This window comes from Manis pentadactyla, chromosome 1 (assembly GCF_030020395.1).
Source record: "Manis pentadactyla isolate mManPen7 chromosome 1, mManPen7.hap1, whole genome shotgun sequence".
NCBI lineage: Eukaryota > Metazoa > Chordata > Mammalia > Pholidota > Manidae > Manis > Manis pentadactyla.
Window position 1 is genome coordinate 196,803,749 of NC_080019.1, and position 15,198 is coordinate 196,818,946.

Here is a 15,198-nt window from a genome sequence, read left to right on the forward strand (position 1 = left end):
GACTCACTGGCTCTTTCGTGAGAAGGGCCTAGAGTAGGAAGTCCACTGACTCCAGCCCACTGGGCTGATGAGAGCACCAGGGTGAATACCAGGCCCTGCCACAATCAGACTGATGAATATCCATGACTATTTCGGGCTGAACCAGGGAGCCTTACCAGGGAATCCAATGGCTAGTGTTTCCTGGCAGGTACATGCAGGATGCTTATCTTCTGGGGTCAGAACCAGCTGCTTCCATGGAGCCCAACTTTCCACCCCTGGGGTAAATCGCCGTGTCTACCGTAAGGACCACTCTCACTGCCAGCCCCTCATCCGCAGAGCAGCCTGCCTGGTGCTGCGTCTAAGATGACCCCGTCACATGGGAATGCAGATATGGGCAGCATAGGGTTCTGGGAGATGCTCAGGACTCAGGGTAGCTGTAGGGGGTGGGGTCAGCGAGGGGAGTCTTCATGTCTCCTGGCTAGTTGCAGCACCTTGAATCACACCCCTCCCTCAGCCTCTCTCTCCTTCCAGTGTGTCTGTCTTGGACTCCCCATGCATGCTCACCTGCCTTCCAGAGCACATCCGGTTACCTTCATCTGAGTGGGGGTGCCTCAGATGCCCGACGGGCCACAGCTGTGCCTCTGGGCAGGTGCAGCCCCCATGTTTCCAGGCTCAGGCCAGGGATAGGTCGGTGACTGGGTAGGAGCCACTCCTTCAGCAAGGGATGGGGAGGATGTAGGAGGAACCCCTTGATGGTGCTGCCTAACAAAATATCAATCAAATGCTACAGCAACCAGGTAAGAAAGGTCAGGTGCGTATCTGCTGACTCTGACCTTCCAAGGGAGGATCCTGGGCCCCCTGTGCTGTACGCTTCCCCAAGCAGGGCAGCAGGGCCAGCGCCCGGGTTACCGGCTTTCTGATTTTTGCCCCATCACTCTGGTCATCACAGAATCTCCCTTGAGCTCAGCGGCTGCTCTGCCTCCCCAGGAGCTTGTTGTGAGGACAGTGGCAGCAGGGCAAGGGAGGAGGGCAGGCTGGCAAGGCCCTGGGGGCTGCCAGTGGGAACAGTGGCTCCCGGCTGTTGGCAGTGTGGCCCTAGGAAGAGGGCTTTCCCCTCAGTGTGTTTCAGAGCAGCACCCTGCTCCCTGGCTGGTTGGCTACTAGGTGAACTGTCCTTGTGTTTCAGGCAGAGCGTCAAGGGGTGGCTGAGATGACACTGTCAGTTCTCTCTGCAGAGGCCCAGCATGGATGTAGAGTCCACGAAGGCCAGCAGATGGCCTGCCCTCCACCCAGACTCAGGTCAAACACTCCAGACCTCTCTCCATGGCAGGGAAAGGGGGCTTCTGTAGCTGGGGTGCGAGGGACCCCTCAGAGGACTGACACAGTTACCACTGGGACTGCCTTCTGTGTATAACTGTTTTCCTGGCCCTGTTAGCCATCTAGTCATCTAGTCATCTAATAGAGAGCCGAGAAGGCTCTGCGCCCCCACCGCCCCAGATGCTCGAGCTTGAGATAACGTGGCCACCCCCAAATCTCTGGTGGTGGGATGTATGTGACAATCAGGAAGACCGGGTGCAATGAGGCTTCCCACAGCTTGATCTGACATCATTCCAAGCAGATGGTAATTATTAGGCTCCCTCCCTCCCGGCTCCCTGCATCCTCCACGGCACCATGGAATTACTTATAAACATGGGGCCCTGGGTGCACTTCCCCGGGAAGGACCACGGAGACAGTGACGGAGAGGGCGGGGGATGGCACACGCACATAGCTGATGGAGGGAAAGGAAGCGGAACACAGTGTGTGGAGAACTTGAGGCAGGCCGGTCTGTCCGGGGGGAGCCAGGCCTGCCCCAGGCCCTGGCCCGGCCGCTGTGGTTGGCAGTGCAGCTTTCAGAGACCCGCTAAGAGGTGGTAACACAGCAGCAGACACAGCTTGTCTGGCATGTGAAGGGCCGAGGCATGAGCTAAGCTGCTTTCTTCCTCCCAGGGTTGGTAGGAACTAGAAATAATTGAAACTTGTTAGGGTCCAACATGCTGTCCTGAATACACTATCATTGATTTCCTAATGACTAACTGTGTCTTTCAGGAGGTGGCGAAGGCAGCTGAGAGGCCGCAGGCTTCTGGAGAGGATGGGGAAGTGGGAGGCTGGCAGCCTGTAATCTGGGCACTCAGTGCTCTGCCTGTACCCACACCCTGACCTCTGGCCTCAGGAGCACAGTCACCGGAGTCCCTCTAGCTCCTCTGCCTGCAAAGTCAAGATGAAGGGGACAGGGACACACAGTTGGGACACTGTGAATCCTTGTCACCCTGGTCTCTGGGTCCTAGTCCTGTGAAATGCTGGGCCATCGTCCTGTCCCAGCATCCTGTCCCTTCATCCCAACTGTACAGCCATCCAACCCACTCCCTGCCCTACCTTCCAGAGCATACAGTTGGTCGCATCTCCCTGCTCGGAAGGTGGCAGGTGCTACTCACTGCTGGGATGTGCTCCTATGGTCCCTGCCTCCATGACCCCCTTCTTCGGAAGGACTCATGCCCCCTGATGCTGCTTTCATTCCTGCTTCTCCCAGGAGGACCCCACCCACAACCCCTCTCATCCTCCAGCCGGGGCCCTTTTTTTACTTTTATTTTTATTTATTTATTAAGGTATCATTGATACACACTCTTACGAAGGTTTCACATGAAAAGCATTGTTGTTACTACATTCACCCTTATTATCGTCCTCCCACACCCCACTGCAGTCCCTCTCTGTCAGCACAGTAAGATGCCACAGAGTCATTATTTGTCTTCTCTGTGCTAGTCTTCCCCGTGACACCCCCTCCACGTCACGTGTGCCAATCATAATTGGGCCCTTTCTTTTTTACAGGCTTTCCTTGAATTACACACGTGAGATCTGAGGACAAAAGAGAACACAGATCTTCCTGACCTGCCAGGGAGGTGTAGACGCCCAGGCCTGCTTGCTGCCCTGTGGCAGGTGTAGTCCGTTCAGAACTTTTTCAGAGTGATGCCCAGCCTCGCCTGCCTCTGGTGCCATGGCACCCCTTGTGCACAGCAGTGAGGCGCTGGTTACCATGTCATATGTAATGCTTCCACAAAAGGAAGAGGTTATAACTGTGATCTTTGAGTGGGTGGGCTTCCAGCGGCTGACGAAGGAGAGGGTTCGCAGAGGAGGCGCCAGGGAAATGCCTGCATCCGGGCTAGGGGCGAGCCGGGCTGCACGGGGAAGACACAGCAGGTCGGTCCCCAGGCCGGGTGCACAGGGCTGCACCCGCGGGGCAGCCGCCCGCTCTCCTCGCTCCGACGTAAGGAGGGGGCAAGACCGAGTTGCGTCCCGTGGCCCGGGGAGCGTGCGGGCTGGGCGTCCGGACATCAGGCTGCCGCGGTGCCGCAGACCCAGCTAGAGCCCGTCGGCGCTGCGTTGAAGCACGGCCCCTCGCTAAGAACTGATCCTACTTATGGAGGAGACACGAGGATTCAAGTCTAGGGAGACGAGCGCAATGGCAGCAACGCCGCAGAAGGCGGCGCAGGACGAACTGGAGACGGCAAAGCGACGAACCCCCGAGGACACCTAGCCACCCTCCTCGGGTCACTGGAAAACGTCTGAGCGCAGCCACGCGTGCTGGGTGGGCCGGGGAGGCACGCGGGGAGGCGCGCGTAAGGGCAGCGGCGGGCAGCGGCGGGCCCGGCCCCGCCCTCCGGGGTCCTGACCTCTCTCACCTGTGGCTACTCCTCCCCCTCGGACCCGCCCCCTCCACGCCCAGGGACCCGCCCCAGGCCACGCCTGGCTGGCGACGCGTTCCCGGCCCCACCTGTGGCCGGCCCCGCCTCCCCGACCGCGGCCGACCCAGACCACGCACCCGCCAGTCCAGGGACACGCCCCAGCTCCGGGGCCCAAGCCGCGTCCCTGGCCAGCAGCAGGCGGCTCTCCCGTCCCCGGCCCTGCCCCCACTCGTGGCCACGCCCACGGCGGGACGCGCCCCGGCCATCCTCACGTGGTTCGCTCCTAGCACCGCCCACAGCAGTCACCTGCCCGTTGCTCCCCCTCTTTCCCCTCACGACTCCGCCCCTCCTTGGGTCCGCCGCGCTCCGCCCATGGCCGTTTTCCATTTATGGCCCCGCCGCCTGTTTCCCCACAGTGGGCTACTGAGCCGCCTGCCTGAGACCACGCCTCCTCCTCACGTCCAAGAATTTTTTCTGTACCGCCTCCATCGTCATTGGCCCTGTCCCCGAGACGCTAATTGGTTTCGTTTGGTAGAGCTTTCCGGGCTCCGATTGGTCTCGCCTGTCGTTGTTCCGCCATTCGATTGGTCTGCGGCGCGCGCTTTCGGAGGCACCCCACCGCCCGCCGCACTTGGGCGGGGGCGGGGCCTGAGACAGCGGGCTGCACGGGATTGGTCAGCGGCGCAGAGCGGGTGGGCCCGCGCCGCGCGCAGAGAGTCGGCAGGAGTGTAAGGAACCGCTGCTGCCACCTCAGTCGCCTCGGTCGCCTCAGTCGCCTCAGATTAGGTCGCCTCAGGCTCCGCCGCTGCGGCCTTCCTCTTCCCGGTACCAGCCCGCGGCCCCGCGCCGAATTCCTACCGGCCGGCCAGCAGGCACGCCTCCTGCCGCGGGAGAGGTGAGTGAGTGGTGGCGGGCGACGGCGACGGCCGGGGTCCTGGTCGCTGTCCTGGGTCGCGGCTGGAGGTCGGGGTGGGCGTCGGGGACCCATCCTGCGGCCACCACCTTGCCCTCGGGGCTTCCAGAAGGGGCGCGCGTCCCGGCCCCCCGAGCCCCCAGCCCGGAGACGGAGAGCGCGAGCCCCGCTCCCCGGCCCGACTCGGCCGGCAGCCGCGGCGCGGGGCGGGCGGGCCGGGGGCCGAGGCCGCGGGGCGGGGAGGGGGCTGGGGTCCCGCGCGCGGCCCTGGTCCGCCCCCCGCGCTCCCCCAGGGCCCGGCGGCCTCGCACCCCCGCCCGTCAGCTCCCGGCCGGCGGCCGCGAGCTCGCCACGCAGCCGGAGCTGGACGGAAGCCGGGCGCGGGCAGGCTTTAAAGACCAGACGGTGAAGTGGCTTCGGGCGGAGCGCGGACCTCCGCGCCCCGCGCTCCCGGCCCGGGAGGTGGGAGCCGGACCCGCGCGCTCACGAGGGCGTCCGCGGGCCCGCCGCCCAGCCCGCGTCCTCTTCCCCGCGGTTCGGTCCTGGGGAGGACTTCGGAGGCTTGAATCTCCGGGCGCTCGCAGTCTCGTCGCTCATGCCTGAGAAGGACTCTGGGGAAGAAGCGTCCGCCGTGGGCGGGCGGGGCCGCCGTGTTTCTCGGTGCCGTGAGCCGCGCCCGGGCGCGGGGAAAGGGGCCCGGCCGTCCCTCGCCAGCCCTGCCTGGGCCTGCGCGGGGGCGAGGAGCAGGTTCTGGGGCCGGTGCACGGCCCTTTCTTTGGTCGCTGTCTCCTATCGTTACGGGGCGGTCAGACTTGCCTCTTACTGTTCCCACGGGTGTCTGCTCGAAAGTGTTGTTTAGCGAAAGTGTTTTTCACCTCCTGGCGTTTCTGATTCTTTTCTTCCTACTCTGAAGTATGTTACTTGCATAACACATTTGAAAGTTAGCAGAAAGTCAGGTCTTAAATGTCATCGCTCAGGTTATCATCTTTCTACCTTCCTTCAAGGCGACAGGGGCGTCTGGGGCTTCCTGTCCTGCCGTGAGCTAAGGGCACTCTCCGCTGGCAAGGATTTACGGTGTGTGACTCACCGGGAGGGAAAGGACAGCTGCGGGCCCTGGGGACTAGACTGGGGTGTATGTAGACCCTCCGGTGCAGACTCTTCTCTGACACAGGCCTTCACACATCTTCTGAAATTTAACCATGCCCCCTTTTCTACTCTTTTAATTTGCCCTCGGTGTGGGAACCAGAGGAAGTGTGCAAGGATGCATCCCTGTTGAAGAGAACTGGTCCCAGTCCCCTTAAGCACCGACAGTCTGTCATCGTAAAATGTTTCAGAGATGCCCATCGTGGTCCCAAGAGACTGCTTACAAACTGGTGCTCTGCAAGCCTGTCTGCAAGATACAGACCCTCACTGATCTGCACCTGGAGGCACTGGAGTAGTTGTGGATGGTGTTTCTAGACATGGAGGCCCACGGAAACTAAGGGGTCTTTCAGACTTAAGCGCAGTCACTGACCAACTGCTATTTTGAGCACTGCTGTTTTTACTTGTAGGTACATGCTCTTGTCTACACAGTGCCCGTTTGTTCCCGGTGCTTTAGGGTTCATATATATCTTCATGTATTTCCTTAGTTAATACTCCACGTTCTAAGGTGTTGAGGAAGCTTTATTATAAAGGGGTCTTTATAACTGACAGGATTGGGCAGCCTGTGTAGAATCCAGGGCTGTGGACGGGTGTTGGTGCAGGTGGTGCCCATTAGCAGTCGTATTGGACCTCAGAACATTACTTTTCCACTTACCTTCATTAGTGCTCAGGGCTGGAGAGCATACACAACTTGATAGTTGCATTTCTCAGATATTTATAGGAACATTTCAACACATGGGTTCATTTTGTTAGATGTTTAGAAAGAAGCTTTCTTTTTTTCCTGTCATTTGAGGGAGGCTGAGAGCATGATGCAGTTATATTTACATAAGTCCCATGAGGTCCTTGAAATAATCTAGTCATTCAAGGGTGGATGCTGTGTTTCAGTTTCAATAATTTCAGTTCCTGGACCTGTAGCCATGTGTCAGTGGCAAAGTCATTTCCTATTTTCACAGAAATCTCACATCTTTAAAAGTGATCACTGAAGCAGGTCTTGGTAGATGGGAGTTGTACATCCCTTTGGTGAAGAAGGCTTGTTCTTGATATTACTGGCCATATCAAAGAAAAATAGCTGCTAGTATTCTGGAATCATCTACAACTTAAACATTAGGATGAATGACTACCGTAGACTTTGGAGCAGCTCTGTTGCTGCTCAGTTCTCAGTCCTCGCGGCCAAGACTCTTACAGAAGCTGAGTCCCAGGCCCACTGTCCATGGTGCTGAATGTGTGTCGCTCTGTTTCTGTCATCTCAGATTTCTTTTCCAGGGTAAGAGTGCTTTTGGAATATGTTCTAAAATGAATTTCAGAATTCATAGTGTTAAAGAAAACTTGAATAGGGGAGTTCTACTGAACCTGAATGGAAGTGTGCCTTTTAAAAACTCAAGCCATGTTATTGTCTCTGTTTTTAAAATGAATAATTGTGCTAACTCGGCATTCCTTTTCCATTGCTCAGTGTTCTCCCTAGGTGGGAATTTCCTTGCTAGATAGAGTCTGTACGTCAAGTAAGAAACCTTTGAAGTTAAATGGAACTCTGTTTCCTTAACAACCACCCTCTAAAAAAAGTATCCTTTATCATAATATATACCCACAAAGACAGTCTGTTTGTCCCTAAACAAGGTCTGTTGTAGCTCCCTGGGGCCTCTCAGCTATCATGGAGAGAGATGGCGCCCTCTGCATACGTGGTGGGGCTGTCAGTCAGTTGCCAGGCCTTCCTGCTGTGTTGGAGCAACAGCTCTTTCATCTATAATTTTGAGGACATCTTTGTAAATCATTTCAGGTAAGTCCTCTATTTCTTTTGGGGTTAATTTTGTCTGTTACTTTAGAACTGCCCACAGGTTAGCAATAAAAAAATAATGGGTGTTGCTTGTGGTACAGAGGTTCTTCCATGTAATAGTAAATTGTGCATCAAATTAAGCATTGGATTGCTAACGGGTTTTTGTCATGAACTTCTGTACTAGTTCTTTGGACCCGTCAGCTGTGCAGTTTATCCAGGTTACTCTGTGACATCTGTTTTGTTGTGGGAAATGCAGGGCAGCTTCCTTCTGACTTCTCCAAGCTTCAGAAATACTCTGTGATCACCTCCTCTTTGCCAGGCCCTGTGCTGTGAGAGCCCACAGGGATGTGAGATAGAGTACTTACCATTGAAGGACTCCTCCTCGCTTCAGACTAGGAAGGGGGCATGTAAGCAGATGGTCAGGGGCCACACTGAGTGCTGCAGTGGGACACACCCATAACTGGGTTGATGTTTTGAGGAGAGATGGGCGATTCATTTAGGCTGGGAATCAGAGAAGGCTTCAAAGAAGAGGTGGCCTTTGGCTGAGTTTTGATTGTTTGGGTATAGATGGGTATAAGTCTTAAGGTAATTAGTTTGTGTTGTTAAGCCACTAAATTTGTAAAAATTACAGAGTAGCCACAGGATAATGGCACAATTTGGGACTCTGCTCTAGGAAGTTTTAGCTGGTGAAGTTTAGAGGAAACAACATGATCTGATTGGCTGTAGAATATGAAACCGTCCAGCTGCTGTTTGGTTGGAGGTTGCCCAGGTAAGCATGGTGGTGATGCCCAGTTTTACCTCCTGGCAAGACTGGCATCTGGTATTGTCTTATCTGCCTGGGTCCACCTAAGTCCTCCTTTTAGCTGTCTGCACAGTCTGCATCCCTGCTACTTGCCCTGTCCCACTAGGCCACCTTCCCTCTGTGCTGGGCACCCAGGAGAGAGTGGACCTGCACCTGCAAGTGGGAGTGGGGTCATAGGGTGGCTGGTTCCAGCCTCAGAACTGTTGTAAAAGTTATTTCCCAAATGTTTGGTTCTTCACGTCCTTGATAATCCTTTGTGTCTTCTGACTTTTTAATTGTTGTCAATTGAGTAGATATGAACTGTCTCACTGTTTTAATTTGCATCTTGATTACTGATGAGTTTGAGTATTTTTTTATCTGCTTATTGGCCACTTAGGTTTCCTCCTCTATACACTGCATTCTTAAATTGTTTGTCCATTTGTTGCCTGGGTTGTCCTTCTTATAGCTTTTTAGAAGTTCTTTATATATGCTGGATTCTATTTGTGTCCTATTTTTTATCTTTTAAAAAAAGTTGTTTTGATGAACAGGTGTTTAATGCAAATTTATCAATCTTTTCCTTATGGTTTGTGGTTATCAAGCTTATTTAAGAAATCGTTTGTTATCCCAAAGTCATAGGAGATCCTCCTTTAAAAAAAAAGTTTAAATATTTGCTTTTTATATTCCCCTTTGAATTTGCTTTTGTGTGAGGTAGAGAGAGAGAGTTGTAGAATTTTTTCAAATGCATTACCGATCGTACCAGTACGTACATCCTTTCCCCAGTGACCTGCAGTGCTACCTTTGCAGCATGCCAGATTTCACAAATACGTGCATTTGTTGCTGGCTTCTCCATGTAAATAATGGTAATTCCATTTCTTCCTCCCCAGTCCTTAAATCTTGTATTTATTTTTTGTCTTATTTCCCTTGTTTGGATCACTAGACAAAGTTGTTAAAGGCAGTACTTCTAAAGCCTTAAATATGAAGTTTGGTGTTGTTTTTTGGTAATTCTTTTTATTAGGGTAACTGTTAAGCTTATCTACTAACAGTTTGATACAAGAATTTTAAAAATCATTAATAGATTTTGAATTGTATTAAATGATTTTCTTTACCTATTTAGATGATTTTAAGAATTCTTATTTAAATTGTGGCAGACATGAAATATTTTAATTTCATAATTTTAAGCCAACGTTGATTTCTTGGGATAAACTGTACTTAATCATGATGTACTACATTTAAAAATTATTGGACCCGATATGTTAATATTTCATTTAAGATTTTTTAATGTATTTTCATAAGAAGTGTTGGCCACTAATAATCTTTTTTTATATTGCCCTTATTCAGATTTCGTATCAAGGCAATGTTTCATCATCTCTGCAATAGTTTCCAAAAGGGAGGAATTTTGTTCCTTAGAAGCTTGGCAAAACTGCTTCTTAAGTATTCTGGATCTGGACCCTTTTAGAACACGGAGGCTTTTGCATCAGCAGTTAATACTTTAGAAGGGCCACTGGTCCGTTCTGCTTACATTTCATTGGCCAGAAGGAATCATTCTGGCCATACCTGGTTTCAAATGGGGTAGGAAAGTGGAGTCCTCCATGTCCTGGAGGTTCAGGACAACTGGAGACATAAATATTAGCAGTATTTACCACATTATGGAGGCTAATTGATTGCCAGCATTGCAGAGTTAGTCAGAACTCAAATGGTGCTCCTCTCACGGTCTTGTTTGTAGGTTTTCCAAGTGTGTTGGTCATTAAGGGACCAATTAGAATGTGAAGCTAGACATTATGTTAGTTTGTGTTTGTTGTGAACAAACCATCTTACTCTGTCCAGAACCACCTTGAGAATTCCTGCCTCTCTGCCTTTCCTTACTGGGGAGGAAAAGTTTCCCTTTCTCATTCCTTCCCACTGATCTAAGTCTTAAGCAGTCTTGAAGGCTGTCACTGTTCTTGCCTCCCTGTTGTTATTCTCTGCACTAGCCCTGACTCAGTGGGCTCTCCTTTTCCTCGCGCTGCACCATTCTGTCCCAGCAGTGCCGAGAGCAGGGACCAGTTTGTTTATGGATGGAGTTGACCAGAAGAGTCTTCAGATCCAAGTGCAGACTCCTTCCTTTGCCCTTCCTCTGCACTGGGAGGTGAGCTACTGCGGACAGACTCTGAAGGTGCCCTGCCACGATCCCCACCTCCTAGTTTCATGCCCTTATATAATCCCCTCCCACTGAAGTTGCTTCTAACCCATGACTTGCTTCTAACCAATAAAATATGTCAAAATTGATGAGATGTCACTTCCATGACTGTTACACCATATAAAATTCTATTTTGTTAGAGGCTCACTTAGAAACTCTCTTTGCTGGCTGGAGTAAGTGGCTTTGTGGGAAGCCCACACGGCAAGAACTACAGGTGGCCTCTAGATGCTGAGGGCAGCGTCCAGTGACAGCCAGTAGAAAGTCCGATGGCGAGGAGACACCTTCTACCAACAACCTGAGTGAACTTGGGAGTGGAGTCTTCCCCAGTTGAACTTTCCAGTGAGAGCACTGCCTGGCCAATGATTGTAGCCTTGCAGAGACCCTAAGCCTACCCAGCCTCCTTACCTATGGAAACTGTGAGATAGTAAATGTATATATTTTTTAAGTTGCTAAGTTTGTTATGCATCTATAGACAACTAATGTATCAGATTTGTCCTGACCTCCCAGTCACCCTCAGTAGAAGTGGGTTTGTGTTGGTGAAGGGTGTTTGAATCTTTTTGAGGTAATCAGGTTTTTATTATTTTTTAAAACATTTTTAAAAGTTACAAATGTTTGGTGTAGAAAAACAGGAGCAGCAGAAAGTATAAAGGACAAAACATTATCTGTAATCTTTCCACACAAAGATAGCCAATTTTTTTTCTACTTTTGTATATGTATGATTTGCATATCCCAAAGTTGAGATTCATTCCATATTATGTTTTAGGAACAATTTTTTTGTGTGCCAAATAGAGAGCACTTCCTTGTGTCATATCCTATTTTCCAAAAATGTGATTTTAAATGGCTGCATACTATTCCAGCAGGTGTCCCAATTTGAACCACTTCCCTCTGGCTGGACATTTATGCTGCTTTAAAATATTTACTATCATAAACAGTGTTTGATAAATATCCTATACAAAAATCATTGTGTATATCTCTAATAATTTCTGAAGGATAAATTTCTAAATATGCAACTATTAAGACAAATCTTGTAGATGTTTTTAAGCCTTTTGATTCTTAACTATCCAGCTTCCATTGTTTCTGAAAAATAATATAAAACTCAAACATCTGCTTCTATAACTCACTAGGTTGGGATAGGACAGAACTATTGATTTTTGAGCATTTAAGTTCCTGTTTTCTTAACCCTGTTTGCAAAGTGCTTTTAAATTATTCATTAAAGTGCAGTATGGATTCTATTTATAGACACATTGTGTATGAGATCGCTCCCTTAATGTCTGGGCAAAAAGCCTACGAACTGTTATCACATCCCTATCTTTGTAAATCCTTTTGTACTCCAATCCACCCTTTCTTTGTTCTCAACCAGAGACATTGAGACACATAAGGTCTTGTTGCCTTACCATTACTGATGGGAAACAGCTCTTCTGAGCTGGCACTTCCTTGTTCTTCTTGCCAGTCATTAACTAGTTGATTTCATAAGGATGATAGATCAACAGAATATTAATTATTAATTCAAAAATACTTTTCCTGATTCATAAAAATAGCGTTTATTTAGAAAATTTCTAAAATAATGATTAGCATCAAAAGCAAAGTAAAAACTTTAATGCTACTACCCACAGATGACCACCATATAAGCATAACTTGTTCATATTGCCTTATTCTTGTAATATATAGATTAGATTCCAAAGACTAATACTTTGAGATTTTTACAACCCTGTCTATCTGTGAAATTGGCCTTTAATTTTCCTTCCTCGTAGCTGTTCTCTCTAATTTGAGATAAACACTTATTTTATTATTTTGCAGCTTTTCTCTTTTACTGTGTGCACCTAAGGTGATACATTTCCATATGAATAATGCTTCAGCTGCATCATACAGAGGTTGATTTGAGATGTTTTCATTTTTGTTTAATATGTGCTATACACACTGAGTTGTGCCCCCCCCCTCAAATTCATATGTTGAAGCCCTAACCCCCCAATGTGATGGCACTTGGAGATGGGAGGTAATTCAGTTTAGGTGAGGTCTTTATGATGGGATTACTAGTGCCTTGTAAGGAAAGACCAGAGAGCTTGCTCTCTTTCTGCGTATTCTTGACATGAGAGGACACAGCAGGAAGGCAGCCATCTGTAAGCCAGGCAGAGGCCCTTCACCAGACCCTGACCATTTTGGCACCCTGATCTCAGACCTCCCAGCCTCCAGAACTGTAAGAAATAATTGCCTGTTGTTTAAGCTCTCCAGACTATGACATTTTGTTATAGCAGCTGAAGCAAAGACTGTATTTTCTGATCTCCATTTCAACCTTTTCTTTGATTTGTAGGTCATTTAGAAAAATACTTACAAATATCCAAAAATACGCATATTTTCTTATTTTATTCTTTTTCAGCACAGTAGCATTGCCCAAAGATCTTGCTCTTTTTGATCTTAATCCTTTGAAGTTTGCTGTGTGCCTTGTAGCCTAGAATATGGGCTGTAAGCTTTCTCAAATGTTCCTGTGTACTTGAAAAGAATTACATTCAATGTTCTATATATTCTATTCAGCTAACTTGATAAGCATCTTACTCACATCTTCTGTTTTCTTGCTATTTTTTTGTCTGGTTGTTATATCCATTAATCAGATAATTACATAATTTCATTATGATTATGGATTTCTCTCTTCTGATTTTTCTGTCAGTTTTTATTTATATACTCTTGAGATTGTGTTATTAGGGGCATGCAAATTTAAAATTGTTATTCCTTCCTGATAAATTGAGACTTTATTACAAGTTGTCCTCTTTATTTCTAGTAATGACTCTTTGCCTTTATGATATATATGTCTGATGCTTATATAGCCATGCCAGATTTCTCTAGACTCATATTTGCATAATATCTTTGTTTTTTTATTATTTTACTTCGAACCGTACTATATTCTTATACTTTAGATTTGTCTCTTGCTGAGATTATACAGTTAGATTTTTTTCATCCAGTCTGATAATCTTTGTCTTCTAATTGGAACATTCAACTCATTTACATCAGATGTAATAACTAACCTATTTGAGTTTAAATCCACAATTTTATTATATATATATCTCTTGTCCTACATTTTCTGTGTTTTTCTCTTTTTCTCTGTTATTTTAAAACAGTATTGTGATTAAAAAAAAATCGTTCTACTTTTCCCCTCTCTCCAGTATGTCGGAGATTACTTTCTATCTTTCTTTTTGTGGTTCCTATGTAAATTAGATAAGTGTTATTAAGTTATCCACATAATGCAGTTATGCCCTCCTCTGGGCTGTGGAGAGGCCATCATGCCTGGAGAATACTTGAACTCCATTCACCCACCCCCTCCCAATTTATGTGTGCTTGTTACTATATATTTAATTCTATATGTTCTTTTTAAACTCAGTGAAATATAATACTCACATTAACAGTGTTATTATTTAATGTACCAATGTTCATTTAAATTTAGTCACATCTTTATTTCTTCTTTGCTTTTCATTTCTCTCTGACATTTCTGACCTTCATTGAGGGGTCAGCTTCCTTCTGCCTGAAGAGCCTTCTTTAGAAATTCCTATATTGAAAGTCAGCTGGTAGACATTTCTAGTTTTTTTTATAAAAATGTTTTTACTTCCCTTTATTCTTTTAAAAAGTCCTCCAATTTACCTAAAAATTTTGGGGATATAATTTACATGCCATAAAACCCATCTTTTTAAAGTTAAGGATTCAGTGATTTTTGGTGTATTTACAAGGTTGTGCAACCATCATTACTACCTAATTCCAGAACATTTTCATCGTCATAGAAAGAAACCTCATTCGTGCCTGTTAACAGTAACTCTCCATTCTCCGCCTCCTTCAGTCTCTGACAACCATCTATTTTCCATCTGTAAGGATTTGCCTATTATGGACATTTCATATGAATGGAATCATAAATATGTGTCCTTTTGTGTCTGGCTTCTTACACTTAGTATATTTTCAAGGTTTATTCATGTTGTAGTGTCTATGGTTCATCATTCCTTTTTATGGCAGAATAATATTACATTGTATAGATAGTTCACATTTTGCTTATCTATTCATCAGTAGGTAGACATTTGCATTGTTTTACACTTTTGTTTTGGCTATTACGAATTATGTGCTATCAACAGTGCTATCAACAGTTTTTGTATGCATACGTGTTTTCAGTTGTTTTGGGTATATACTTAGGAGAGGGATTGCTGGGTCATACAGTAACTCTATTATGTTCAACTTCCTGAGTAACTGCCAAAATGTTTTCCAAAGATGTTGCACCATTTTATGTTCCCACCAGCAGTGTATGCGGGTTCCAATTTCTCTGCATCTTCACCAACACTTGTCATTTTCCAGTTTTTTTTATTATAGCTATCCTAGTGGGTGTAAAGTAGTATCTCATTGTGGTATTGATTAGCATTTCCCTAATTGATACACTTTTTCCTGTGCTTATTGGCCATTTATGTATCTCCTTTGAGAAATGTGTATTGAAATCCTTTGGTCATATTTTAATTGGATAATTTGTGTTTTTGTTGAGTTGTAGGAGTTTTTAATGAACTGTTTACTAGTATCTTATCAGATATGTGACTTACAAATATTTCCTCTCCTATTGTGAGTTATTTTCACTGTTTTGATCACATCCTTTGATGCCCAAAGGTTTTAATTTTGTTGAAGTCTTTTTCTTTTGTTGGTTGTGCTGTAGGTGTCATATTTAAGCAATATTGCCTAATCTTAGGTCATGAATATTCATACCTG

The 15,198-nt window shown here is 47.4% G+C and overlaps 1 protein-coding gene across 15 annotated transcripts in view; it reads left to right on the forward strand.

Moving 5' to 3' along the window:
- The first annotated feature begins 4,369 nt into the window (after window positions 1–4,369).
- PCBP3 (poly(rC) binding protein 3) overlaps window positions 4,370–15,198 on the forward strand; it is a 291,192-nt gene continuing 280,363 nt past the window's right edge. For 14 of the 15 annotated variants that reach the window (XR_008998804.1, XM_036912117.2, XM_036912110.2 and 11 more), the window contains exon 1: window positions 4,454–4,590. The gene's annotated coding sequence lies outside the window, so the exon portion shown is untranslated. Of the gene's footprint in view, window positions 4,591–15,198 lie in introns of all 15 variants that reach the window. The other variant, XM_036912123.2, reaches the window with a different exon arrangement.